The sequence below is a fragment of the Dioscorea cayenensis genome, chromosome 16 (assembly GCF_009730915.1).
Source record: "Dioscorea cayenensis subsp. rotundata cultivar TDr96_F1 chromosome 16, TDr96_F1_v2_PseudoChromosome.rev07_lg8_w22 25.fasta, whole genome shotgun sequence".
Taxonomy (NCBI): Eukaryota; Viridiplantae; Streptophyta; class Magnoliopsida; order Dioscoreales; family Dioscoreaceae; genus Dioscorea; species Dioscorea cayenensis.
The window spans coordinates 13,866,488-13,894,397 of record NC_052486.1 but is presented as its reverse complement, the minus strand read 5'-3'; the positions used below and the strand labels follow the sequence as shown (position 1 = coordinate 13,894,397).

Genomic DNA, 27,910 nt, shown 5'->3' with positions numbered 1-27,910 from the left:
TTTTTTATGAGTAATCCAGAGAATACACCTAGTCATGTGGAATTTCCACATGGGTGTGTGTTTCCATTCAGAGCTCATCTTCTCCATCTCAAGAAGAAACAGTGGCATGGGAGTGCCCTTGTGAGCGACCTTGTGAATCCACACGCCCATGTGGAATATCCACATGGGCGTGTGAATTTCTACAGACTGAAAATTTTCCATCACGAGAAGACACAGGGTCATGTAGCTACCCCTGCGGCCCCTCTGTGAATCCACACGTACGTGTGGAAGTTCCACAGGGACGTGTGGAACACTTAGGAAAATTTTTGACAAATCAAAGAAACCACAAGGGCATGTGGGTGCCCCTGTGCCTGGCCTTGTACCTGGCCTAGTTGGGTACATGGGTGTGGGTAATTTCCACACACCCTTGTGGATGCGTTCAGAGGCCAAAGTGGCCATTGCGAGAGCACACAGGGGTGTGTGAATGCCCCTGTGAGCTTCCTTATAGAGCCACATGGGCGTGGGAAATTTTCACACGTCCTTGTGGATACGCATAACTTCAAAAGCCGCGACTTTCCTTCATAACCTTTCACGCCTTTTCACTTATAAATGTCTCCACAGCAAAGAACGCATCCCTCTCATCTCCAAGACCATCTCTTCATCTAATTATAGGGGTTTTGGGTTGTTTTTCGGCCGTATTCAAAGTTTTTGTTCTTTTTTCTGTCGGTAAGCTTCTCTTTCCCTTTTCTTTGCCAATCTTATTTTCTTTTGCTTGGTTTGGTCTATTTTGTGTGGATTTCATGTTTAAAATGCTGGTGGATGACTGAATGGTGTATTTAGAAGCTTTTGGGATGTATTGTAAAAATTTTTGGAGTTTTGGCATCGCCATTATCAGGCCCCGATGATCCACATAGGCATGTGAAAATTCCACATGACTATATGGATTTATGTAGATTGATTCTTCAAGTTTCATTTGATGATTCTTCTTCATTCTTGCAGGAATGGCTCCCCGAACGAAGAAATTGCCTGGCAAATGCACGCGTGATCCTTCTCTAGAGCAACTTGAGTTCTCTATACCCAAACATCAAGTTAGATTCGAGTGTTTGTCAAAGCTAAAGTTCAGACAGCCTTGATTTCCTGACCTGAGTGCACTGAGGGAGATACAGTTGGGAGACAAGATGGCACATGAGGTCGATGAGTTACTTTTTGTGGGTAGTTGGTGACGTCTATCATCTATTAGGGAGCCGGCTATCCGCACGTTGACATTGGAGTACTTGCGTCCATAGAGTTTGACTAATTGTACATTAGTTTCACTAGAGATGACATCATTCACTTCGGTGCTTTCAGTCAGTACCACAACATGAGTATGACTCAGTTTTCTGGCTGGCTCAGTTTGTATGACGATGATTACATCAACACTGAGGAGTATGAGTAGTTATCGACAGATTATCCTCATAGTTTGACTCCACAGCGCGTATATAGGATGCTGTGTGGCAAGGGTCAGTATGAGCCTGGGATTTCGAAGGTTACATGCCTTTCTTGACCCGCCTACAGATATATCCACACCGTTCTTAGCATATCAGTGAATGGTCATGGTGACAATATAGGGTCCTCAGTGGTCAGGAGTTGTTATATTTATACTCTATGGTACAGAGCGAGCCTCTTCACTTGGGACATATTGTTGCTGGGTACTTGCGTCATCAGGGCCAATATGTCAGGGTTGGAGTATTGTTTGTAGACCCTTACATTACTAGACTCATCTTGGGGATGGGTCTACTTAAGGCGATCAGAGGAAGTGAGAAGACTATCGTTCCATCCCCTCTTGGATTAGAGACTATGAGATTGATAGGGATGGTGCGGAGATATGGACCTAGTACATATGTTATGATCATGCCATCACCAGATGCGTCCGAGGGTGAGGGTGATGAGGCAGAGGGTTCTCAGCTTGCTCCACAACCATAGTAGGAGCTAATGGACACCGATGTACCCCCTGCAGCATAGAAGCCTCCTCTAGTGCTTATATTCTCTCCATCTCGAGCCCCTGTTCATCTTGAGAAGCTTGAGAGTTCTGTAGGGGTGTTGTAAACAGACATGGTAAAGGTTCGCGCTACCTAGGCTGCGAACCACACTGAGGTGATAGCACATCTTACTACACTTCAGCAGATTCTTGAGTGAGACATGACATCACCATTTGTTATGAAACCTCGAGCATCACTAGGATCACCTACAACACCAGCATCACCAGCAGCAGCAGACGATACCAACGCTTGAGGTGTTTTTTATCTTTATCTTTATGTTCTTGTCATTTTATGTTAGTATTTTAGTTTTGGACATGTATTCCTCAAATAGGTTTCTTCTTTTGAGTTTATCTTATTGCTTTTCAGTTGTATCGAGTTGGATTTCATTCTCTTATCGTTGTAGACTCTATTTATTTTGTTTTGTGTGCTTTATTGAACCCCCTTATGTATATGTGCAGATGGTCTTGTGTGCCTTGGAATTGAGGATTAGCCATTGGTACAATCATGTGGCATTCCATATGGCCGTGTGTGGTTCACAACCCATTGGAACTCAACTCTCAATGAATATAGCTCCATCAAATTCAACTTTAGGAGTTCAAGGGAGTATTGATTCAATTGCCCATCTTTACACATGTTTTAATAGTATATTTCTTTATTGTGCTTGCATGTGTACATTGAGGGCAATGTCCATCTTAAGTGTTGGGGAGGGGGGGAGTTCACTTTACACATATTCTATACTCATGCATTCGATGTTCATGCTCATGTAGCCAATGGTGGTTCACCTTAGTTACAAAGGTTGTATTCTTAAGTCTAGGGGGTTTTTGAACATTAAGGACCCGTTTGGATCATGGATTGTCTCCTTGGGAGTGGGAATCACATGCACCCATGAATCCTTAGCCCATGTTTGGTAACCAGGAAAGCATAAATAGTGTCTTTTCATGGTAATGGGACTAATGCATGTGGATGAGTGGCACTCCTTGACAAAATGGGGGGTTTAGCTCTCCTTAGCATGGAAATGTCTATATTACCCCCTCTATTTATATTTAATTAATATTTAAAATTAATATAATTAATTAATAAATTTAATTATTACAATTTAAATAAATAATTATTAAAAAAATAATCATATTTAAATTATTTTTATAAGTGATTTTTTTATTTTTATTAATTAATTATATGTTAATAAAATTTTTTACTTTAAATAATTAATTATAATAATTTAAATTAAAAATTTAAATTGTTATAATATATATATTGATTAACATAATAAATTAATTTAAATATCATTATATTTTAACTATTATTATTATTATTATTAATTTTTATTATTAATTATTATAATTAAATATATTAATTAAATATGTGAATTAATTATATTAATTTTAATTATTTGATCATATTAAATTAAAATAAATAATTATATTCTAAATATTTAATAATAAATAATGGTAAATTTTTATTATTAAACATAATTCATTATTTTATACAAATGATTTTATTTATACAAAAAGGGTATAAATGTAATTTTGATCATATTTCTCTCTTACTTTTTCCTATTCCTAACCCTTATTCCCTCAAACCAAACACCTTCATCATTATCCTCCTCTTTCCCCCTATTTTTATTCCCACTCCTCCCTTCTTCTCATTCCCCCCCTTCCCATTCCTATTCCGCAATCCAAACGGGCCCTAAATACCATTATGCTCTAGTTTTACTTGAATTTTAAGGAATTTTTCCTTGATTATCTTTTTGTCGCACTACTCATTCATTAAACCTTGTGGAAACTTCTTAAGTGAAACACTTAAAGGACTGTAGTAGAATTCTTTTAGTTTAAATAATTAAAAAAAGAAAGTTGGATTTTGTTTGTGCATTGTGGGGGTGGAAAGAGCTACCACATATAAAGTATGAAGCTACTCTCATAAGTCTTACACTAGTTATTCCCTAATGAGAGAAAGAGCTATCTAATAGGATAAGTGAAAGCTACTACCCGGTAGAAAGAGCTACCATCTCGAAAGTGTGAAAGCCACCTTGGCCGCCGCCTAGGAAAGGGCTACCTTAGAGGATGTGTGAAGCTACTACCTTCTCATTTTGTGTATAAATAAGTCCTTCTTAATAAGAACTTTGAGGAGTACATGTTTGGTTAACTTGAGTGGGTTTACACATACTTACACATTGTCGGGTTTTTCATCCCTTTTTGAATTGAGTTTTAAGCTAGAGCAATGATTCCTCTTGTTCGGTGTTTAAATTCTCCTTACTTCTACAATGCCTCTTTTGCATACTTTTGGTGAACCTAAGGCTGAGCACTTTCAATTGTTCCTCTTAAATGCTTTAATGATTTATTTTTGCTTGAGGACAAGCAAAAGCTTAAGTGTGGGGGAGTTTGATAAGTGCTTGACTTTAAGTATCATTAAGTATACTTTTCTCAGATTGAGCATCACTTTTATTAGTTTTTATGGCTCATTTGGGTGTATTTGTGTTCTTTTAAGCATTTAGGGTTGTGGAGGCGAGTTTGAAAGAAAGGAAGCAAATATAGATCATGAACATGATTTTTTAGAAATCTCTTATACCAAACAATGATAAAAGCACAAGTTGTGATCATAGGCATATGGGTGTGTGCCAACCTCCAAAATGTGCAAGTGAATCTACAAATTGGAGGGCCAAGAAGGCAGTCACACACATACGCTTCAACTTGTTTAATATTGTCAAGAGCTTCGTCAATGTGTTTGAAAGTGAAAATGCGATATGGTTTACCACATGGATGTGTGACCAACCATGCGGCCTAAATTGAAGAAGAAGATTTCGGGAGTAATATAGCAATTCACTGTAGCGAAGTACTGTATCAGTTACTATTTACAGTGCGCAGATAATGAAGAGCCTGGAAATTCACATGCCCATGTGGAATTTCCACGGAGCGTGTGAAATCCAGATTTCAGCAATTTAAATACCGCTTCGAGGTATTCTTTTCCGATTCTTTTCCTATCTTTTGGAGAGAGCGGGGCTAGGGATTGGAGAGGTTTTTGCTGGGAGCGTTTCTATGGCATTCGACATCAATTTTCTTCGAAAGAGAGCTATTGGGAAAGCTTTCAACGACATTGATTCGGCGAGGTGTGCCCTAAGCTTGATGGAGGAATCTTTGGAGAAGAAGAAGCGGCTCCTCAAGACCATCACCACGAAAAGCAAGGGGGTTATCTTTATGGAGTTTTTGCATTCACTTTTGACTTTATCTTTTATTTTGTATTGCTCTGTGGAGATCTAAATCCCTAGTTGATACTTGGATTTGTAAACCCTAGGATGATTTTGTTTCATTAACTTCTATTTTGTTTTCTTTAATTGATGTTTTAATTGAGTTTCATTCTTGTGTACATATTGGTTTGATTTTTCCTTAGAGTGACACTAGGGTTGAGGATCCTTCTATGTAACATTTTGAATGAGTGATACTTCATCAAGGTTTGACTTAGCAAGATTGAAGAGGGTTGAGAGGGTGAGTAGAGAGATAGCGGAACGTCTCCTTTCCCCTCAGACATGATTTATCCTAACTCCATGTACTAAGAGTTCTTTTCAATCATGATAGGGTGAAGTGCTAAGCGATTTTCTCCGCTGGGGCTTAGTTGTGTGAGTGACAGAGTGAAGTGTTGAGACAACCTTAGTGATAGGGCTTAATTGTGGTTAGAGATCTTTCGCCTGGACCAAATGGTTTGATCTAGATTAGGGAATAAGTTTTATCAACTGGGGTCCTTAGAGCTTCAAGCAGTCCGAAATGATGTGAGGTGTTAAGAGTAACCCTTTCCACCGGGGCATAGTGTAGAGGGCTAGTCATAGTTGACATTAGGTTTGCGACCACGTGCCTTTGGATTTCCATGACTCATTAAACTTTAATTAGAAAGCATAATATTAGTCTTACACTTGAAACAATAGTCCTAAGGTGAGTATTGTCCAAATACCCCATTTTACCATTGGTTATTCTTTGCGATTACTATTGGTTGCTCTCTTTTCTGCTCCTTTATTTTATTAATAGTTTGAATCATAGTCACCAATCAATTTTCACTTTAGGTAAGTAGCAATACTTCTTGTTTCTAGACATCTATTCCCTACGGATTTGACTACCCACCCGTTGGGTACTTTTTTACTTCGACAACCCATGCACTTGCGGTACATACATGCAAGGGGTGCATCACAATGCAATGAAATAATTTAAATGTGTGGTTTTCTAAAGATCTATTTAACTGTTTGTACTCCTTGTTCGTAGTTATTAATGACTTATTATTTTTGAATGGCCACTGAACACTATTATTGACAAGCATTAATGGATTATATTTGACAGTGCTATTTATATTGTATGAACTAGAAATTTGTTTGTGTTCGTTGAGGATTTGATTGTTCATGTTATGTTTTTGATTGGATTTTCTGTTGAAGGTAGTCTGGCTATTCAGTCTATTAGCAGAAATTTGAACTTGGTATTTTTATAAAGTTTTAGTGATTTGATTTGATTAAGAATCTTTCAAACCAGTGTGTTTAACTGATAGAACTTATTAGGTGTTGCAATGCTTTGGGAAACATGCTTCTGGTACCATGGATTCTAACCATTAATAGCTCGACAAAAAAAAAGAAAAACATAGTTATTTTAGTTAATTAATATTATTTTTTGTTAATTTATTTGAAATGTTATGAATTTTATTAATTGGATTCTAGACACTTTCAGTGCACGTGGAGTGTAATCTCCAATTTGATTTTATCTTTAATGCTTTTTGGATCACTCATATTTGAACTAGATTTGTTCTGAGTTTGATTAGTATCTTATGGAAATTAGAAATTCATCACATGGTGCTTGGTATTTTTTAAAGAGGATTTCTTGTCACTAAAAAATAAAAAAAATTAATCCCGCTGCATGTTGTCGTTGCATGTTTGATTTATTCTGTTGGTTTTAAAAAATCAGTTTGTATAGCTTGAATTTTTTCATAACTTTGAAACTTTCTCTCTGGAAATTAGTATTTTATTAATATCTTCCATTGGGTTTTTCATTTCAGTAGACAACCGTGAATTCTCTTCAACCTAGTACAGTTCTCTGCTAGAATCTTGGGATTTGCTATCTCTTATTATTTATAGGATCTCCTGTCACCAATCTAATCTTTCACTGCAAGTTGTAAGTCATTTTGCGATAGTCATTAGTTGTTTTTCAAGTTCAAGCTGTAGTTACCAATGAGGGAAATGTAGGAATAGCAACGGGTAAGGTATGGATATGATATGTCAAAATTCTTACCCGTACCCGTAACACCTACCCTATACCCGTACTCTCTAGGGTAAAAAATTATACCCTTACCCTTACCACAAGGCTTGACAACATCCCTTGCATGTGACCCACAAGTGCACGGGTTTGTTGAGTTATAAATCCCAGGTGAGTGGGGTATCGTATCTAAAGGGAGTATGGAGTAAAAATACTTAAATTGTTACTTAACTATGTGAAAGTGAACAATGATAGTGTTGATAAAATGTAATGAAAACAAAGATAAAAACAAAGAAGAATGAAAGACAAAAGTAAGGGAGAAGTAAGGCAATCGATAGAAGTGGGGAACTCGGGAAGACCAACTATTATACTTCCTAATCAATGATCAATGAGTTGTAGAAATCCTTAAGCACACGGTCCCAAATCTAAGGTCAACCGTGCCTAACTCTACACTATGTCCAGGCGGAGAAATCTCTTAGTCTCAATACCTCACACTGTGTAAAGTTGCATGGAGTTCTAGGGAATCCTTGTGATAAACCCTCTTCCTATATATAGACTTAACCCTTTGGTCCAGGTGAAAAGCCCCTCATCACATCTAAGACCCGCACACTAGAGTCCCTTCAATGCTTCACTCTATTGCTTGCGCAACTAAGCCCCAGTGGAGTTCATCCTCTAGAACTTCACTCTATTGCGACCACCAAGAACTCAAGGAAATGGAGGTAGGATAAATCATAGCGGAGGGGAAAGGGGACTCTCCGCTACCTCTCGACTCACCCTCTCAACCCTCTCCAATCAAGCAATGTCTAACTCTCGTAATCTGTCACTCATCTACAATGGTTACCAAGATGGACTATCAACTCTATTGTCACTCTAGGGGAGATATCATTTCACAAGCACTCAAGATTGTAACTCAATTGAAATATCAATTAAGTAAAGCATAATAAAAGATCGATGAAACAATAATATCCTAGGGTTTACAAAATCCAAGTACCCACTAGGGGGTTTAGCTCTCCAGATAGCACAATACAATCAACAATAAAATTGAAAGTAAAAAAAAATGTGTTCCATAAGAAAACCGCATCGGTAGTCATGTCGATGGTCTTGTGGAGTAACCAAGTCTTCTCCAAAGGTCCCCTTGTCAGGCCTAGGGCACACCTTGTTGGATCTATGCCGACGAAAGCTTCCCCAATAACCTTCTTCCAAGCGAATCGCGGTGTCGAATCCCTCAAATCACTCCAAAGACTTTCCAAAAGCTCTCCAAATCCTAACTGACAGCTTCCCAAATGATGGAGAAAAGTGGAAGAGAAGAGCGGAAAAAGATCCCCAAAATCGGCACTGAATCGTGGCTTAAATAGGGCTGTAATCAAGAATCCACATGCCCCTGTGGATTTGCCACACGGGCCTATGGAATTTCCACATGGGCTTGCGGAATTTCCACACGCCCGTGTGGTTTTTCTAGAAATCTAACAAGGTCCCCTTGCGTATATCCCGCAAGTGCACGGGTTTGTCGAAGTAATAATCCCGGGTGAGCGGGGTCGAATCCACAGGGAGTAGGGAGTAAAAACACTTAATTTGATTCTTAGCTATGTGAAAGATCAATGATAAGTAGTGTGATAATGATTCAATTCTCAACAATAAAAGCAACAAGTAAGAGAGCAAAAGTAAAGAAGGGGATAAGGCAATCGATAAAGATGGGGTACCCGGATAATGCTCCGCCAAGGATAATTGTTTCAAGTGCAAGAACTCTCTATTATGCTTCCTGATCAATGCAATGGTAAGTCGTGAAAATCATTAATTACATAGTCCCAAATCTATGGTCAACTATGCCTAACTCTATACATGTCCCGGAGGAGAAATCGAACAATCTCAACACCTCGCACTCGTATAGAGTTGCAATGAGCTCTAGGGATTCCAAGTGATAAATCTCTTCCTAATTATAGACCTAACCCTTTGGTCCAGGTGGAAGGTCCCTAACCACAATTAAGCCCTAGATACTAAGATCACCTCAACGCTTCACTCCATTGCACGCGCAACTAAGCTCCAGCGGAAGTTCATCCCTTAGACCATTCACTCTATTATAGCCGCAAAGAACTCGAGGAACGGAGATAGAATCTATCACACCGGAGGGGAAAGGGGATGCACTTGTACCTCTCGACTCACCCTCTCAACCCTCTCCACCCTAGCTTTGTCTAACACTCGTAGTGTGTCACTCACTCACAAGGTTACCAACAAGAACTCTCAACCCTAGTGTCACTCTAGGGGAAAGCGTTCATACAATCAAGCATTCAAGGTTGGAACTCACAATAAACATCAATTTTTTGAAAACATAATAAAGAGGTTCAAAGAAACAAATACATCCTAGGGTTCACAATACCAGAGTACCCACTAGGGGTTTAGCTCTCCATGGAGCTAAGTACAATCAAAGAAATAGAATGTAAAAGCAATGAATCCATAAAGAAACCCCCTCGATGGTCGTGCCGATGGTGTTTTGGAGAGTCCTCTACTCGTCGCAAGGGATCCTTTGTCCGGCCTAGGATACACCTCGGTGGATCGGTGCCGATGAAAGCTCTCCCAATAACCTTCTTCCAAACGACGCGCGATGTCGGAGCGGTAGAACCTCTCCAAAAACCTAGCCAATACCCCTCAAAACCCTAGCTGAAACCCTCTCGCAAGTTGTGGAAAAGATGGAAAAAAGAATACCAAAATCGGGGCTGAATCGGCTTTAAATAGGGCTGGAATCGAGCGACTCCACGGGCGTGGATGCTCCACGCGCCCGTGCGGAATTTCCACACGGGGGTGGATAATTTCCACACGCCCGTGTGGATTCTCTATTTCTCTAGTTTCTCGGCCGGCTGTGAACAATGCTGCTACAGTACATACTATAATGTTGCTACATTGCTCTGCTACAGTATTCGACCTGAATAGCTTCCCAATTCCATAGTTTTATCGGGGTAACGCAAACGGGCACACGTTCACGTCGTTGATCACTTGCTTCTTCAATGGAGTACACGTTGGTGGAACTCTTGTTCTATGTGCATAAGTCAGAGTGCTTGAGTGTGACTGCCTTTGTGCCCCTCCAAATTGATGTGCCAACTCGAATATGAGGAGGTTGGCACACAGTCTAGCATCTCACATCGACCTATGTCTTCGTGTTTGAACCTTAGCAAGATTTCCTCCAAAATCGGTGCATTGTGATCCACATTGGCCTATTTCCTTCGTGACTCGGCCTCACAACCCCTACCCTGCATAAGAGTAACATAAAAAAACACATATTAGTGTAAAAACCCGAGAAAAGTAATGCTCAACATAAGGAATGAACGCTTCTCATTCGTATCGCACAAGCACTTATCAAAATCCTAGCTGCAGTGTTTTGCTATAGTACCTACTGCAATACTCGGCCAGAATACTCCCAATTCCACACTTTTTATCGAGGCAACATAAACGGGCACACGTTTATGCCGTAGATCTCAACTCTTCTTCAATCAAGGGCTTCGTTGGTGAAGATCTTGTTATCAATGAACAAGTCAGAATACGTAAATTTAACTACCTTTGTGCCCCTCTGACTCATTATAATGGCTTGAGTATGTCGAGGTTGGAACACATTCATGCATCATAAGACCCCACTCATGTCTTCATGTTTGTTCCTTTCAAGATTCCACCAATTAGTGTGCTCACGATCTACTTTTGGCTTTTTATCTCAATACCTAGCTTCACAACCCTACATGCATAAAAGTCTCGCAAATGCACAAGTATTAGTGTTAAAACCTGATAAAAGTAATGCTCATCATGAGGAAAGAACACTTCGCATTCTTATCACACAAGCACTTATCAAACTCCCCCAGACTTAAGTTTTTGCTTGTCCTCAAGCAAAGAAATGCACATTAAAGCATAGAAGAAAGAAATATTCAATGTGCTCAGCTTTAGATTCACCAATGCATGCAAGGAGAGCATTCTATAAGTAAAGGAAATTTCAACACTAAATACGAAAAATCAATGCTCTAGCTAAAAACTTGAATCAACAAGGACAACAAAGCCAAAATCATGTAAGTGTGTGTAATCTCACTCAATTAAAACCCAAATTATACTCCTCAAACTTCCAAGTATAAGGGACTTATTTAATTACAAAACATAACAAGACAAAAGATGGTAGTAGCTTCACACATCCTCTAAGGTAGCCCTTTCCGAAGCGACCGCTAAGGTGGCTTTCACACTTTTGAGGTGGTTGCTCTTTCTACATGGGTGGTAGCTTTAACTCATCCCATGAGATTGATCTTTCTCTCATTAGGGCATAACTAGTATCTGACTTATGAGAGAAGGTACATACAACATAGGTGGTAGCTCTTTCCACCACTAATGCACAAACAACAAGTTTTTGTAGAATTAACACAAGAAGTAATACTAGCTAGTCCCTTTAACATTAAACTTGAGTTTCCAAAAGAGTTTAAAGAGCGAGTAGTGCAACAAGTGTCATTCGGGTGAAAATTCCTAGAAATTCAAGTAAACACTAAAGCATAAGAATATTCAATGTTAAAAAATTCTCCTAAACTCAAGAATACAATCATTACAACTAGGGTGAACTACCATTGGCTATGTGAGCATGTATGTAAATCAAAACTTATATATAAGATATGTGCAACGTGAACTCCCCCTCCCCCCCACACTTAAGTTGTACATTGTCCCCAATGTACACATCCAAGCTCACTAATAATGTATATCAATTAAGAATATATGTGGGAGAACCAATCGAAACAATACTCCCCTGACTCCTAGTATTGCATGTGATGGAGCTAAATCCTTGGGAGTGATGTTAAAACGGGTTGTGATGCACACACGGCCAAGTACAAAAACACCTTGGCTGTGTCCATGACTAGTTCAAGATTCCCATACTGACAAGACCATCTGCACGCATACATAAGGGGTTTAGTGAAGCTCAAGAAAACAAAAACAAGTCGAGTATATAAAAGATAGAGCAATGAATACAACTCGAGACAACAAAACGAAAATAAAAGACATATTCAGAAGGAAAACCCTTTCTCAATAGTACAAGTCTAACAACAATACAAAATAAGATAACAAGAAAGAAATAAAGAACAACGCATCAAGTGTTGGTGTCACACTCTGGCTCTGCTGCTACTGGATAATCGAAAGGTGCCGGTGGATCAGATAATGGTGAGACCGGAGGAGCCGAAGGTCGGCTAATCAATAGCTATTGTAACCTATCGAAATGAGCCATCACATTGGTATACAGTGCTGACTGTATCGCTTGAATCTTAGTGATCTCAGACCATAATACACTTACAGCACTCCCGAGCCTCTTAATACGATCATAAGCTCAAGAAAGTGTGAGCGTGTGCCCTGGGATCTCGGTCTCCATCGGTGCGGAACCCTCCGCTACGTCTCCTCCGCCCTCTTGGTTCTTTATAGTAGATGTAGTCAAAATGTAAGCTCCAGGCCCATATCTGAGCACTAGTCCCATCATCTTGATCGTATCGAGTCCAAGAAAGGCAGGGACAACCGTCTTCTTGGCTCCTCGGATAGCATCCACAAGGCCCATCCTCTGGATAATTCTAGTGATGTAGGGTCCAGCAAATAATACTCCCACTCTCCTATTCTGGCCCTGGTATCTCAAGAAGTCTGCCACAACATGCCCCAGGTGAATCAGCCTGGTCCGGACCATAGAATATAAATAAAGTAACCCATGCTGGCTCAAAACACCTGTGTTGTCACCTCGGCCATTCACAGATCTGCTAAGGACTGAGCTTAAATACCTGTAGCTCGGCCGGGACAAACATGTGGCTTTGGACACTCCCTTTTCATACTACCCATATCTACACAAAGCTTGGTACGCTTGCGGCGGGGTCAAAGTGCCGGGATAATCTGTCAACAAGTGTCTATACTCCTCTGTATCTGTATAGGCCTCATCATACAAGCCCATACGTAATAAAACTCAGTGACACTCATGCTAAACTGACGTCCGAATGCTCTGAACTGTATGACATCAATGATGTCAAATCTCCCATATGGCTGCTCGAACTCGAAAGACGCCAATACATCCAATGTCAGTGGCCAGATAGCTGGCTCTCGGATTGAAAATAATCTCCGCCAGTCTCCTATGGTGAACAGCCCGTCAATCTCATCGGCCCACTCATCGCCTATCTGTACCTCACTCAGCGCACTCAAGTCCACGAAATGAGACTGTCCAAACCTGAGTCTTGATAACCGCTCAAATTGTGTCTGATGCTCGGGATTCGAGAATTCAATGTGTGCTAGCTCAGATGGATTGTGCCTTGGATGCTTACCCTCTTGCTTCTTCGAACACGGTGCCATACCAACGAAATGGGTATGAAAACTTTGAAATCGGCATGGAGATTGAATAAAAACCCTCAAAACCAGTGGTGCAAGGTCGGGCAAATGATCAAGAGACTGCTTTGAGTGTTTGAGAGGATTATGGAAAAGAAACTCGAAGAGATTTTAAGGAAAACTCGCATATCTTGGAATTCTATACATCCACATGGGCTTGTGGAAATTACCCATGCCTGTGTGGCTTCACAGGAGAGCTTCACAGGGGCAAGTGCACGCCCCTGTGCGCTCTCGGGAAAACACTCAAGTCTCTCTGAACGCATACACATAGGCGTGCGGAGAATACCCGCGCCTATGCGCCCGACCCAGAGTGGCATCCCCACGCTCCTGTGTCTTCTCTATCCAAACCGAGAAAACTCTAAGTGTTTCACACGCTCGTGCAGAAATTCCCCACGGGCGTGGACGTGTACAAGGCTAGTTCACAAGGGCACTCGCACACCCCTGTGTATTCTTGGGATGGAAGAGAGCTTCTCTTCAGAGATCCACATGGGCGTGCGGAAATCACCCACGCCCATGTGCTTATCACCAAGTCATCCACTGGGGCAAGTCCACCCTCCCATGTCTTCTCAAGAAAAATCTTTGAATCTCTATAGGAAGATACACACCCGTGTGGAAATTACCCACAGGTGTGTGTATCTCACAAGGTCGTTCACAGGGGCGAATCCACACCCCTGTGCCTTCTCTAGATGAGCTATCAGTAGTGCCTTAGGTTAACTACAGCCTCTGCAGAAAATTCCTGCACATTTAAAAACACTCAAAACCTGCTTCTAGTATGCAAAATATACCAGAGAAAAACACAAAACATGCTCAAACGACCAACAATTTTGCCATAGACATTTAAGCACATGATAACATTAACTCATCCACAAGAGAATCACAGCGATGTATTAAAACATATAGGCACCAACACTCAACATCTTATTCATGCAAACACTAATCTAACAACTAACAAAATAGTAAGTTCATGGGTTGCCTCGCAAGAAGCGCTTGTTTAGTGTAACTTAGCTTGATATACCTTTTCTTACCTCGCGGGGGTTTACAGATGAAGGTTTCCCTCTTACCTATGACTTGAAAGCATGATGAGCAAAGCCTCTTGAAGGTAGAGGGAGAGTTGTCGAGCTTGTTACCACTTAAAGGCTTGTCACCCTTGTTCCATTCATGCACATCACAAACAGCCTTAGGGCATTTCTTGTGGCGTCTTCTCACTCTCTTCATCTTTCGGAGCATATTTTTCATGATCCCCGGAGTAGGTAGTACTTTCTCCTTTAGACCAAACATCATCAATTCCTCGTTCACATCATCTTGGTCTATTAACCCCTCGTATAGGTCCGGATTCAACATTTCCTGCACATATTCAACGATTAGTTCATCAGTAGTGTCAAGAAAATATAAAGTATCATCAAAGTTAAGAGAATGTCGCTTGGCTTCGGCGAGACGGTAAGGGAGCTTGTCAGCTCCAACCCTTAGTGTCAACTCCCCCCCGTCCATATCGATCAATGCCTTTGAAGTGCGCAAGAATGGCCTCCCAAGTATCAAAGGAACATCTGCATCCTCATCAACATCAAGCACTACAAAATCTACAGGAAATATGTACTTGTCCACCTTGACAAGCACGTCTTCAATGATGCCCCTCGGATGTCTCACCATCCAGTCCACCAATTGCAAAGTCATCTGAGTGGGCCTGCTCTCCCAAGCCTAACTTTGGAAAGAAAGAGTATGGCATGTGATACCTTGTGGTGAGCATTACTTTTCTCAGGTTTTAATGCTAATATGTGTGTAGTTATGTTAGTTTTATGCAGGTAGGGTTGTGAGGCCGAATATGAAATAAAGAAGCCAACGTGGGTCGTAAATGCACCAATTTGGAGGAAATCTTGCTAAGGTTCAAACGTGAAAACATAGGTCGGATTCGAGATGCGGGAATGTGTGCCAACCTCCTCGTATTCAAGTTAGTATAACCATTTGGAGGGGCACAAGGGCAGTCACATTCAAGCATTCCGACTTATGCATATAGAACAAGATCTCCACCAACATGTCCGTTATTGAAGAAGCAAAGTGATCTATGATGTAAACGTGTGCCTGTTTGCGTTACACCGATGAAAGCATGGATTTGGGAGTATTTCGGGCTGGTATTATAGTAGGGTACTATAGAAAAACTGTAGCAAGAATACTATACCAGCACTGTTCACAACCGGCTGAGAAAACAGGAAAACAGAGAATCCACACGGGCGTGTGGAAATTCCACACGCCCGTGTGAAAAATCCACAAGGGCGCTCACACGGGCATGTGGATTATCGATTCCAGCCCTTTAAAAGCTGATTTCAGCATTCTTTTCTCCATCTTTTCCCCAACTTGAGAGAGGGCTGTAGCTAGGGTTTTGAGAGGTATTAGCTAGGGCTTTGGAGAGGTTCTATAGCTCCGAAATCATGCGTCGTTTGGAAGAAGGTTAGTGGGAGAGCTTTCATCGGCACCGATCCGGCAAGGTGTATCCTAGGCAGGACAAATGGACCCTTGCGACGAGTAGAGGACTCTTCACAAGACCATCGCCATGACTAACGAGGGGGTTTTCTATGGATGCTTTGTTTTTACATTCAATTTCATTGATTGTATCCAGCTCCATGGAGAGATAAACCCCTAGTGGGTACTTGGGTATTTGTGAACCCTAGGATGTATTCATGTCATTGAATCTCTTTATTATGCTTTCAATTAATTGATGTTTATTGTGAGTTCCAATCTTGTATGCTTGATTGTATGAATACTCCCCTAGAGTGACACTAGGGTTGAGAGTTCTTCTTGGTAACTCTTGTGAGTGAGTGACACACCATGAGAGTTTGACAAAGCTAGATTGGAGAGGATTGAGAGGGTGAGTCGAGAGGTAGCTGAGCGTCCCCTTTCCCCTCCGGGATGATCTATCCTACCTCCATATTCCAAGAGTTCTTTGCGGTAATAGTAGAGTGAATGGGCTAATGGATGACCTTCGGCTGGGGCTTAGTTGCGAGTGCAACGGAGTGAAGTGTTGAAGTGATTTTAGCATCTAAGGCTTAATTGTGGCTAGGGATCTTTAGCCTAGACCAAAGGGTTAGGTCTATACATAGGAATAGGATTTATCATTTGGAGTCCCTAAAGCTCATTTGAATTCTATACGAGTGTGAGGTGTTGAGATTGTTCGATTTCTCCTCCGGGACATGTATAGAGTTAGGCATGGTTGAGACAATGCCTGCACAAAAGGAATGTTGATGTTCAATTGCTTGAATAGATCAAAGAACTTTATGTATTGCTCATCATTTTGGTCGTTCTTCAATCTAGAGGGATAAGGGATTCTTGGCTTGTAAGGTGGGGGTGCCATCTCCTTCTCCTTAGTTGCTTCCTTCTTAACCTCTACGATCTTCGGTGCTTCAACATTGGTCTTCTCACTTGGAAGCCTACCTTGAACCTCATGACCACATCTCAAAGTGATTGTCTTCACTTGCTCTCATGGGTTGGTTTCGGTGTTACTTGGTATACTTCCTTGTGGTCTCTCCGATAGAGACTTCATGATTTGCCCCACTTGATTTTCAAGGTTGTGCAATGAAGTGGTGTGGTTGTGAAGTGTAGCCTCGACTGATTGGAACTGTTTATCCGATGATTGCATAAATCAGGTCAAGGCTTTCTCTAAGTCGGTCATTCGTGTCTCCAAACCTGAAACTCTATTTTCCAAGTTCTGGGCTTGTTGTTGTTGTTGGAAACCTGGTTGTGCTATGGCCTTTTACTGCCCTTGGTCACTCCATGAGAAATTTGGGTGATTCCTCCACCCCTAGTTGTAGGTGTTGCTATAAGGATTGCCTTGGTTTCTCACTGCATTACCCACAAAGTCAACTTGCTCAACCAATAAAGTACCACCAACGGCTATCAGGCAATCGGATAGGGCTTGTCCTCCCCTGCATCCATCACAATTCATTACGGCCACCAATCAAGGAGAAGTCAAAGTGTCTAACTTCTTACTCAATGCCTCCATTTGGGCCGCTAATGATGTAATCGCATTGATCTCATGGAGTCCGGCCACTTTCTTCCTTTCCCTTGCATTCCATTGGTAGCTATTGATGGCCATTTCTTATACTAATTGTCGGGCTTCATCGGGGGTCTTATTCCCCATTGTACCTGCTACGGCAACATCTAGAAGTTGTCTTGTACTTGGATTAAACTCATTGTAAAAGGTCTGAATGATCATCGATTCGGGGAATCCATGTTGTGGGCACTTCCGCAAAATATCCTTGAATCGCTCCCATGTCTTAAACAAGGACTCGAGTTCCATCAGAACAAATGATGATATCTCATTGCGAAGCTTTGCCGATTTCCCCGGAGGAAAGTACCTTGCAAGAAAAGCTTCGACAATTTCATTCCATGTCGTGATGGATGCTCGTGGTAAGGAATATAACCACTGCTTAGCTCTTCCTTTTAGAGAGAATGGGAAAGCCCTCAATCTAATAGCATCATCCGTAACACTGTTGATCTTCACCATGTCACAAACTTCCAAGAAGTTCTCAATGTGATTGTTTGGATCCTCATTGGCCAAACTATTGAACTGCACAGACTGTTGTATCATCTTGATGAATGCTAGCTTCAGCCCAAAGTTTGGAGCTATAATCGGGGGTCACACAATGCTAGATTGTGTCCCCAGTACTGACAGTGTGGCAAAATCAGAGAGTGTTCTCTGTTGTTCATTCTGTTCCGCCATGTTGTCAGATCCTTCAACTTCTACTTTAGCTAGATTCGGCGGTTCTTTGACAGGTTCTTCACCTCTTTTTCTGAGTGTACGATCAAGTTCAAGATCACCTTTAATTAGTATCGAAGGGTTCCCTTAGGTCATAACCTGGAGCTATACCAAAATAAAGAAAACAAAATTAGAACGATGACAAGATAAGAAGATATGAAAGAGAATTAATGATTAGCTAAGATAGCAAAGTGCAAAGTATCTCTAAATGCCTCGTCCCCGGTAACAGCGCCAAAAACTTGACAACGCCCCTTACGTGTGACCCACAAGTACACGGGTTTATTGAGTAATAAATCCCAGGTGAGTGGGGTATCGTATCTATAGGGAGTAGGGAGTAAAAATACTTAAATTACTACTTAACCACGTGAAAGTGAACAATGATGGTGTTGATAAAATATAATGAAAACAAAGATAAAAAGAAACAAGAATGAAAGGCAAAAGTAAATGAGAGGTAAGGTAATCGATAGAAGTGGGGTACTCGGGCAATGCTCCCCTTAGGATTAATGTTTCAAGTGCGAGACCAACTATTAAACTTCCTAATCAATGCTCAATGAGTCATGGAAATCCTTAAGCACACGGTCCCAAATCAAAGGTCAACTGTGACTAACTTAACACTATATCCCGGCGGAAAAATCGCTCAGTCTCAACACCTCACAATGTGTAAAGTTCATGGAGTTCTAAGGAATCCAAGTGATAAACCCTCTTCCTTTATATAGACCTAACCCTTTGGTCCAGGCGAAAGGCCCCTAGTCACATCTAAGCCCCAGACACGAGAGTCCCTTCAATGCTTCACTCTATTGCTCGCGCAACTAAGCCCCAGCGGAGTTCATCCTCTAGAACTTCACTCTATTGCGACTGCCAAGAACTCAAGGAAATTGAGGTATTATAAATCACACTGGAAGGGAAAGGGGATGCTTCGCTACCTCTCGACTCACCCTCTCAACCCTCTCCAATCAAGCAATGTCTAACCCTCATAATGTGTCACTTATCTACAATGGTTACCAAGATGGACTCTCAACCCTAGTGTCACTCTAAGGGAGAAATCATTCCACAAGCACTCAAGATTGGAACTCAATTGAAACATCAATTAATAATCACCAAAATAGTCCCTGTACTTTTCTCTCTCTTCCCTTTTGGTCCATATACTCATAAATGCTCCCGACTAGTCCCTTTACTTTTGAAATGTGCCTAGTTAGTTAGAAATGCTCCCAACTAGTCCTTCTACGTTTAAAAATACGCCTACTTAGTACCTCTAGTTGGGTTATTTTTAAAAGTAGAGGGACTAATTGGGAGCATTTCTAACTAAATAGGCACATTTTCAAAAGTAGAGGGACTAGTCGGGAACATTTCTGAGTAGAGGGACCAAAAGGGAAGAGGGAGAAAAGTAGAGGGACCAATTTGGGTATTATACCTAAAAGATCAATGAAACAATAACATCATAGGCTTTACAAAATCTAAGTACCCACTAGGGGGTTTAGCTCTCCATGGAGCATAATACAATCAACAATGAAATTGAAAGTAAAAACAAGTGTTCCATAAGAAAACCCCCTAAGTAGTCATGTCGATGGTCTTGTGGAGTAGCCAAGTCTTCTCCAAAGGTCCCCTTGTCTGGCCTAGGGCACACCTCAATGGATATATGCCGACGAAAGCTCCCCCAATAACTTTCTTCTAAGCGAATCGCGGTGTCGAATCCCTCAAATCACTCCAAAGATTTGCAAAAAGCCTCTCCAAACCCTAGCAAATGTCTTCCCAAATGATGGAGAAAAGGGGAAAAATATCAACAATATCGGGGCTGAATCGCGGCTTAAATAGGCTGGAATCGGGAATCCACACGCCCCTGTGGATCTGCCACACGGGCCTATGGAATTTCCACATGGGCATGGGGAATTTCCACACGCCCGTGTGGATTCTCTGGAAATCCTGTTTTCGGCCGGTTGTGAACAGTAACTGCTGCAGTACTTACTACAGTAACCTGCTACAATACTCAGCCAAAACACTCCCAATTCCACACCTTTTATCGAGGCAACATAAACGGGCACACGTTTATGCCATAGATTGCAACTCTTCTTCAATCAAGGGCTTCGTCGGTGAAGATCTTGTTATCAATGCACAAGTCAGAATACGCAAATGTGACTGCCTTTGTGCCCCTCTGACTCATTGTAATGGCTTGAGTACACGGAGGTTGGCACACATTCACGCATCATAAGACCCCACATGTGTCTTCACGTTTGTTCCTTCCAAGATTCCACTAATTAGTGTGCTTACAATCTACTTTTAGCTTCTTTTCTCAATACTTAGCTTCACAACCCTACATGCATAAAAGTAACACAAATGCACAAGTATTAGCGCTAAAACCTAATAAAAGTAATGGTCATCATAAGGAAAGAACACTTCTCATTCTTATCACACAAACACTTATCAGTACGGGTATACTCGCGGGTACCCGCTTACCCATTGTTCAAATTATTGAATTAATTTAAATTTAAATAATAATAATAATAATAATATCTATAATAATCCATTACAATATAATGTTTAAACGCATGTCCATAAATTCAAAATTACAAGTTGATAAATATTTGTTTATCTTAGATCATATAATTACATAAAAATTATATGTAACAAATTAATTTATATAAAATAACAAGTTGATTTATTTTCATTGCCATTTATTTAGGACTCAACAGTAACTCTATCTTTATTGCTTAAGTTTAACTATCTTGGTTTTTAAAATATCAACTATTTATATTTTATATAGTTTCAAATTTTATAAATTTCTAGTGAGATTTTGAATTGAAGTGCAATTATAAATTAAGTAATTCCCATAAGTTTGTAAATTAATTGATTAATTTATATATCCAGTTGTTTTCTTAATAGCATCTTTTTTTTCAGGATATTCTTATAATTTATAGAAAAAATTATTATGACATTATTTTTTATATTTTTTTATAATTTTTAATATTTTTTAATTTAATTATGATTCTTAATATATATTCAAAATTCAATTTTGATAATACTATGCTCTATCAGATATAAATATAAAATTTAAATAAAATTCAAATTCATATATTAAGAGAAAATTTAAAGTATTATTTTCAAATTAATCACCATGAAAATATATTTTGGGTAAATTACTAAATTGTGGGTAAATGTTTAGCTTAATATATATATATATGAGGATATGGGTACTGGTATGGGTTTTACCTGTACCAGCTTCAACGGGTATGGGTAAGGGTACGGGTAGGGTAGGGGCATACCCTTGCCCGACCCGTATCCGCTTAAAAAATAACGGGTAATACCCGTACCATGTCAAAAAGGGAAAAATCCTGCTTGACCTGGTGAGGGTACCGGAAAAATCTTGTTTTGTAATTAATATAAGAAGTTTTATTTTCTTGTTCCTTTGGAAACAAGGATTGTTGATGATGGTTCGTATGTTACCATAAGTCAGCAATTAAAAATAATTTAATCACAGCTGTTTGGTTAGCTATTTAAGGGCACTAATTTTGGAACATAGGTTTTGTAGTCCATTTGGTTAGAAGTTGGTTTGCGGAACTTTCGCTTATGTTGCTATCTTCAACAATGGATTTTGATTCTCCAAACTAAACATTGTTTCACAACATATGGCTCATTTTGAATTTGTGGTTTTCTTCTCTCTAAAATTCAGTGTCGTCTAACTAGGTTCTTTTAGTTAATTTAAAAATTTTGAACTATTTACATAATTCTATGAAACAAGAATTGTTGACAATGGAAATTACCCTTGTTGCATAATTTGGTAATCTTTTATTTGTTTTTCATTGCTTTAGTCGACTAATTTTTTGATGAATCCCTTTTGATATGCTGATTTCCAATCATGAGTCAGTTTCAACTTCTATTACTGTTTGTGGATGATATTTGTTATGATAGAATGTGGTTGTAAGTGTTTTCTTTTTTTTCAGCTTAGTTTAGGCATGTTTGATGTATTCTTTTTCGTATTTTGGTTAGGTAGGTGATTGAGATGGTTGCATATTTTGTATGCTTATATCCTAGCATTTTCTGATCAGTTAATTTCATGCTTATGAATATGATATGAACCATATTTAGTTTACTTCACTGAAGTTTGCATTATTTCTTCTTGTGAAATGATTACATATGTGATTGGGTGATTTTATACCTTTAGAGGATTAATGTTAAAACATTATTATAGATATTTTTGGTATACCTCATAATTCACTCCTAATGTCCTGGCATCTTACTCATTGGTTTTCCTCATTTTGTCTAACAAACTGGTTTGCTTCAATTATTAAGTGAGAGAGTAAACTAAGATGGGTGATGTCTCGTTTTGCCTCCCAAATTGGTTTACTTCTGTTGTTTAGTTCAAGAACAAACTAGTCTAGTTGAGGATTTGTTTGATTGGGTTTGTCTTTCTTTCTGAAGTTAGTGGTTTAAGGTTTGACAATGTTGAGAAATCCATTTTATTGATTTAATGTTGCCATTATGGATTTTATTTATCATTCCACTACACCTTAGGTTTCTTTTTATGAAGGTTGTCATTGTAGTGCCATTCAATATGTAGGTTGGCCTAATTTTATGAACCGGTATTAAGAAAGGTTTCCTTTATTAAACTTGTAGTTTGTAAATGCTTCTTTCATTTCCAAAACATTTTTGAGTGGTTAATATGATCATCCATGAGACTCTTAACATAATTCTTTACATTCTTTCCACTTTTTCCATTATGGCTTACGGTTCTCTTTACTGAAGGTTGTCATTGTAGTGGCATTCAATATGTGGGTTGGCCTAGTTTTATGAAGTGCTGTATTAATAGAGGTTTTCTTTATTAAACTTGCCATTTGCTAATGTATCTTTGATTTCTAAAAGGTATAATACCCGAATTGGTCCCTCTACTTTTCTTTCTTTTCTGTTTTGGTCCCTCTACTTAGAAATGCGCCTCACCAATCCTTCTACTCTTAAAAATGACCAAATTTAGTCCCTCTACTATTAATCTCTTCCCATCTAGTCTCTCTACTTTTGAAAATACAACCAATAATTGGTCCATTTTTAGAGTAGAAGGGACTAAGTAGAACCATTCTCAAGAGTAAAGGGATTAGTGGGGAGTATTTCCGAGTAGAGGGACAAAAAAGAAAGAGAGAGAAAAGTAGATGGACCAATTCGGGTATTATACCTTTCTAAAAACATCTTTGAGTGCTTAATATGATTAACCAACCTGTTTTAGGTCAAGACTATGCAGAGGACCAAGAACTTGGCTTATTGCTCTCGGACCTTTTGTTCATGAATTTAATTTAACACTGCTTCTTATACCCACTTTTGGATTAATTATTTTTTTTTCTAACACTGGTTCCTGTTATGCACCTTTGTGCTTTGAGATTCTCATTTGTTTACTAACCAACTTATATGAATACATATTTTAATGTTGATGCTGTTAGCTTAAGAGTAAGCTATCAATGATCACTCTTGGGATTGGACTCTGATTCAAGAATTGTTTACTCTTAAGTCGTGGTCTACATATTCTCTACAAGCGCATCATTTGTTGCTATGCTCCTAGTGATTGGGTTTGAGAAACCTTTTATGATTTTGGGGTTAGAAACCTTCCCTCTACTTTGATTCTCATTGTGTGTTCTAATATTGTATGGTTTCCAAGTTCTTTGGAAAGTTAAGCTCTTTCTTGGACTATATATTTTTTTTGGCTGCCAATTATTTTTAATCTAATCCCTCTTTATGAGATTTAGTTCTTGATCCCCATGTCAGATTTTTTGGGACATCAATATAGCTCAAGCTGTTGGTAAAGAGGCTTTTTCATATGGTTTTAATATTACTCATTGTCTATAAAGGTTTTCATCCCACCAAAGAATTCCTACACATCATTTAGATACTAGCCCCATAGAATTAATGCGTAAATTGATAAATCAATCTTGTGTATTCAGTCATATCTCAAAATGGTGTACTTCAAGATGTCGTTTATAAGAAAATTTACATATCAACATAGGAATTCATATTTTTGCTTTAAATATCGTGTGATACATCATGGGCCTATTTCATTCATTTGTTCCTCATGATGCTATTTTACATTTTTTTTATTTGAAAAAGGGAGTTGTGCTTTCACATTTCTTTTCCATTTTTTGTTTTAAAAATGTGGACAAGCCACGTGCTTGACGTAGCGGTGGGTATATGCAAGAAGTTTAAATGCAAGCTCTACAACATTTCTGCTTTTTCCTCTGCTCGAGTTAAGGTTCAAACCGACTTCCTCAGCAATGCATGAACTCCCTACGTTGGTGATCCGATGCCAATAAGCCAAACAGTCGTTGGTATCTCTTTTCCCTTTAATTCTCCATCTTATTTATTTTTTTCTTTTTAATTAGCAGCCTAAATCTTCTAAATTTTTTGGATTATCTTTATCTTTTGAGTTGCATATTTTTTTATCATATATGTATATATATATTTGCCTCTATAAATTTATTTTTATTTTAAAATAATAAATTCTATTATACTGTAGTTTAAATTTTAATATGTTTTAAATCAAAGTTATATTTTTTTAAAGCCAATATGATTTAAACTAATTTTACACATGTCTAAAAAGAGCTTGTTTTATTCAAATATTTTCCGTCTTTTGAAAATCCGTGTGATTCATGTCTCTATTTACACACACGGATCCAAATTTCCATTAAATTGATACTCTGGTATTTGGAAAATGATATCTCTATCTATCTTATGATCTTTAGGTTGCAGAAATAATTGATCAAAAACCTTTAGATTGGCCTTGTTTCACTGCTAAGCTTGATTGTTTGCTGGTTGGAAATTGCTGGTGATTGGATGAGTTTGGAGATCAGTTCTTCTATTAATACTTTATTTATTTATTTATTTATTCTTCTAGATGGGTCTAGTTTGATAGTATTTACTTTATTTGGTTTGATAAGTTGTCTTTTAATCCATGTGTTTAACAAATTAATAGTCTTTAGGAAACTTATACAACAGTATAGTTTAGATTAAGGTTGTGGTGATTTGGCCTTTCAAGGTAAATTGTCAACTGGGTAGATAATGTGATATTTAAAACTATACTGCTTGGTACTTGGTTCGCTCGAAAGGTGGTTATTCCAGATTTCACCGCAATTTGTGTTTGGGTTTTGGTCTACTATGTTAATTTTTTTTAAATTGTTAAGGTAATGATAGAAGTTTGACCAATGATCTATCAAGTGTGTTGAAGATTTGGATAATTATAAAGAATTAATGGTAAATCATCATTATTGATGTTTACTATATAATCCAGTGTTACTCACGAAAATTTGTTTACTGTATAACTCTGGGTTACTCATGAGAAGTGGTTGTAGTTTTGAGGAATGTTTAGATGACGTTGTGATCATGCCCTGTTGGTTTGATATGACATTGAGGAATACATTGGCAGTAACTATTGAAGGATGTTTACTATGATAGTATCTCTTATTTGGTTTGATCAATGCTCATTGTTGACAAAGTGTGCTTAACTGATTGTTTCTCTTTAAGATACATCTGGTAGCTTGGATTTTAGTGACTTCTACATGGTGTCTGGAAGATCTGATTGAGCAATTGAGCCCGTTCAAAAGGGGGTTTCTAAATTATGCCATAGTTGAAATCATTCGGATTACTGTTTGATATATTTCTTTAGTTGAACATTTCTATGTGGTGGTTCAGTTTTGTAGGTTAAAATTATCAACCAATTGGCTTCAGAAAAATGGAAATTCATTATCTTCTAGTGCTTCGATTGCTAATATAAAAGGTTTCATGTCAGAAGGCAAAATTATTCCACAACCATTATTGTGTTTGACCTTTATTTATATTTTTGAACTTCAAGTTTTGAGTCATTAATAGATTTGAGTGCAGTAAGTTATTGTATTTTGATCTATTTATTTTTGGTACATTTGAACTTCAGGTATAACCAATGAGGCAGAAGTCTGCTTGTGGAACTTGCGCTTTTTGGAATTCTGGTGTCTGAGAAATTAGAATCTACCAAAGCAAGGGTTTTCTTATGTGTAGAACCGAGTTTCTTCTAGCTAATTGTTTTAATTAATTTGAAAACATTTATTTTCTTGTTTCTAGGAAATGCGGATTGTTGACAATTGCAGCTTCCTTGGATATTGGATATGTGACTTACCAATTGTTTTTGTGAGCCCCACCACTTAATCAAAATCTTTCAATCCTAGCCGCTGGTTTTTGTTTTTTAGTTTCAAAACCCTAGCCGTCTCTTCACCTCATTTTTTTAGTTTTGAAACCCTAGCCAACTCTTCACCTTCTTCGGTTTTATATCACCATTAAAAAAAAGGGGGGAGAGAGAGACTTGCCTCATCTCTTCCTCTTCCCTATTTGCAGGTGGTGTCGATGGCGAGGATGGGAGAAGGGTCATGTCATCACGGATTTCATTTCACTGTTATTTTTGAGGTAAGGTTCTGAGATATTTTTGTTTTTGCTCTTTCTTATGCTTGGTTTGTGACATGCTACTAGTTAGGGTTAGGGTTTTGATAGAATTGATTTGATTTTAATTTGAGGATGAAATTTTGAAATTTCTTGTTAGCATAGTAGAGATCCCTAATTTATTTTGGAAGATCTGGAGACAGAATATGGAAGGGACCAGAATAGAAAATTTTAGATCGAGGTCTTGTTTAGCTTGCTGACAAATTTCAGAATTTTTGGAGTAGTATTCTATAAATTATAAATTTTTAGACGCAGGTGGCGAGGACAGATCTCTATTCAGACCTTGAGCTGGTTTTGATTAATTTCTTAGTTGTTAGTTCTGAGTTAGATTTATATTGATATAAGAAAGTTATATAGGACTATTATATCTTTAACTCTGCAAAATTTCATAATTTTTAGCCATGTAAATTAATTGTGAGATATGATCATATTTCTATTGGTGTGCTCAATAATATTTCTACAGAAAACATAAAGATTTCTTAGAAAGTTTGATGGTCTTGTAGATGAAATTTGGAGAAGTGTAACATAACAAAGTTATATATTTTAATGTTTTCTAGATACCTGTAAAAATTTAGATTCTTTGGATGAGTCATTTAAATATTATAGCATTATTAGTGTAGTTGTTCCCAATGATATTACTGTGCAGAATCTGATGATTGTTTGGTATTTCTCATGGTCTTAGATGTTGTATCTGGTATAGCATAAAATAATAAAGTGATGCATTACTAAGTTATCTGATTGCACGTAAAATATTATTTCTTTTGAAAATTTGTATTGAGAGATATTCATATTTGAAAAGGATACGTCTGAATTACAAGCCTTCAGAAATAGTTGGACATTCAATTGAATGTTATAAATTGTGTAGTACTCTAAGTTGTGTGAATTTTGGATTTGTCATAGTATTAGGTATCTATTTTTCCCAGAATTTTGAAATTTGTGATTTGGAAAAGTATATGTGAAGTTATGAGGGTATTAGTACTCATTGATCATGTTGGAATTATTGATATGGCTTTTAGAGTGGGTAATTGCTATTGTACCCTTCTAAAAATCTTTTTGTTTAATACTATTGCTTGTTAGCCTCGATTTGTTATTTGAAAGCTAATAGGATCTCTTCCCAAATATAGGACATGCCAAAGGTGTAAGGTTTGGAA

At 38.5% G+C, this 27,910-nt stretch overlaps 1 non-coding gene across 1 annotated transcript; it reads left to right on the top strand.

The window, feature by feature from the left end:
* The first annotated feature begins 17,790 nt into the window (after positions 1–17,790).
* On the top strand, positions 17,791–17,897 carry LOC120279734. Its single transcript, XR_005542038.1, has one exon. It is a non-coding gene; the product is annotated as a small nucleolar RNA R71 (small nucleolar RNA).
* Positions 17,898–27,910: the final 10,013 nt, after the last annotated feature.